Consider the following 2,544-nt stretch of genomic DNA (forward strand, 5'->3'; position numbering starts at 1 on the left):
ACACCAAAGAAAATGAGCAAAAATAAGAATAAATGAATTAAAACCTCTGGGTCACAATGCTTTACCCCCATCCTCCTCTAGCCCGTCTCACCCCTGCCGTCTGTTCCTGACTGAAATTCTTCTGGTGAAGCCATTCTCCTTTAGGTGTATGCTCTGGGGCTAAGCACTTCCAGAAGGGACAGTCAGGAAAAACAAATCTTTAAAAACTGCTCCGTGCTGTGTTTCTCAGCAAGTTTACAGTGGTGGATCTAAATCCATGGTCCTGGGGAGCTGGGGGAAGCAAGGCACGGCTTATTACTTTCCTTCCCTCGGTCCTGATGTCACTCCTGGCCGTCTAGCTCACGTGCTTCCATCGGGCTCTTTCTCCACGGCTCTGACTAGAGAGGATGCCTCGAATAACACAGCTTGTCCCTCCATGTGTACCGTTTGCATTGCAACTGTAGCAGAAATAAATATTACGGATTTGGCACGGCAGGAACTGTAGATAGTGTCATAAGATAAATTTAAAAAAGGAAAACTGTGTAAGCCCTTTTCCCTTTATTAGCTTTCAAGCCAAGCTTAGGCCAGGATCGGAGAATCTAGTCAAAATCCTTTAACAGTTAGAGACCCTCTCCGGGTTTCCAAATGAAAACATCGCCACCTGGTGGACACTGTCTTTACTGCACTTTATTGAAACAACAGGGAGCGAGAACTTTTAAAATCTAACCCTGACCCTGGAGGTCAGCTGTGGGCAGTCAGGGGACTATAGATAATGGAAAGGGCTCTATTTCAAATTACTTGCTGACCTTTTAGAGTCTCTAATATATAGCTATGTCCCAGGAGACGCAGTCTCTTAGAAGCCCTTTGTTTTCCCACAACTCTGGTCTTCTTGGCTGTGGCCCCCAGGAACACCCCCTATCTTCTTGCTGCTATTGACTTGGACTTTTGCCAGTTATTTAGTACTGAGTGCTCTGCCCACCTCATCAGAGGATCGCTGCTACAGTAAAGAAACACAATTTCCCATTTCCATGTGATTCTCATACATAACATAATACATAACCACAGGAGAAACAGTGGTGTCACACGGCAGTCCAGTAGGTGGAATTTTTCATAGGGACCTCTGGCTCCCCAGTAAATGGCATGGAGACTTATTATCAATTATAAACTCTCAGTCAGTAGCTTAGGCTTGTTACTAACTCGCTCTTACAACTTAAATTAACCCATATTTCTCATCTACATTCTACCTGGTGACCCAGTACCTCTCTTTAGCCTGGCAAGCTCGTCTTCCTTCTCTCTGCATCTCCTGGTGACTCGACCCTCCTGCTTCTTCCCAGTGTTCTCTCAGTACGGCTCTGCCACCTAAACTCTTCCTGCCTAGCTATTGGCCAGTTAGCTCTCTGTTAAACCAATGAGAGCAACGAATCTTCACAGTGTACAAAAAGGATTATTCCACATCACCTGACTTTGCACACTGCCGTGCACCCCAGCGTACTCAGGAAGTAGAGTACATTCACCAGGAAGTCCAGCACATCCAGTTACCCAGCCACCACCTGTCTAGAAAGGTAGACACAGAACGCTAATTGGTTAAAGCAGAACCAACTTCCATTTTGACTTTTACAGTTGGAGATTAACGTTTTAGGTTATGTCGTTCATCGAAGCAAATTATGAGAGCTAATGAAAGGTTAACTTCTTTTGACTTAAAACTGCACCCCTTTGGGGGTACCTACCAGAAATGGGGATCTCCAGGCTTGTTGAAATTTTTCTGTAGCCTAAATATTTCAAAGAATCAGATGAAGTGCTGGGTCTCAGGAGACCATGAGAAATGAACCAGTTGGGTCAGCAGTGACAAGGAGCAACTAGCTCCTCCGTGCTCTAGCCAACATCTCCAGCACCCCAGCACCAGCCAGATGAAGGAGGGCCTGTCAGTAGCTAAATTAGATTGACCTACCAACTCAACCACATTGTGCCCAGATAAATTTAACCGGAAGGGGAATTAGAAGTGTAACGCCCAGTCTGCTAGAGATTCAAGACTAAATTTCACACTGAGTTTTTCATCAGAGAAACTTCTAGAAACCCACTGTCATCTCACTGGAAACCACTGCAGTCTCACTGGAAACCACTGTAGTCTCACTGGAAAAACACTGTACTCTCACTGGAAACCACTGTAGTCTCACTGGAAACTCATTCTCATCTCACTGGAAACCCACTGTCATCTCACTGGAAACCACTGTAGTCTCACTGGAAACCACTGTAGTCTCACTGGAAAAACACTGTAGTCTCACTGAAGAAACACTGTAGTCTCACTGGAAAAACACTGTAGTCTCACTGGAAACCACTGTAGTCTCACTGGAAACCCACTGTCATCTCAGAACGGGGCTTGTCACACGGTCACATCAACAGTGAGTCAGTGTCTAGACTGGGGACACATCATCTTCTGTGGTCAAGGGTGGCTTTCCATCAGGGATCATCCAGAACAGAGATGCAGGCTGAGGAAACAAATGTCCAGGCAACTGCCACTGCCTCCTTGGTGGTGGGTCACCCCTTCACTGATTTCTGCACTGCCAT

Source organism: Cricetulus griseus, chromosome 6 (assembly GCF_003668045.3).
Source record: "Cricetulus griseus strain 17A/GY chromosome 6, alternate assembly CriGri-PICRH-1.0, whole genome shotgun sequence".
In the NCBI taxonomy this organism is placed as follows: Eukaryota; Metazoa; Chordata; class Mammalia; order Rodentia; family Cricetidae; genus Cricetulus; species Cricetulus griseus.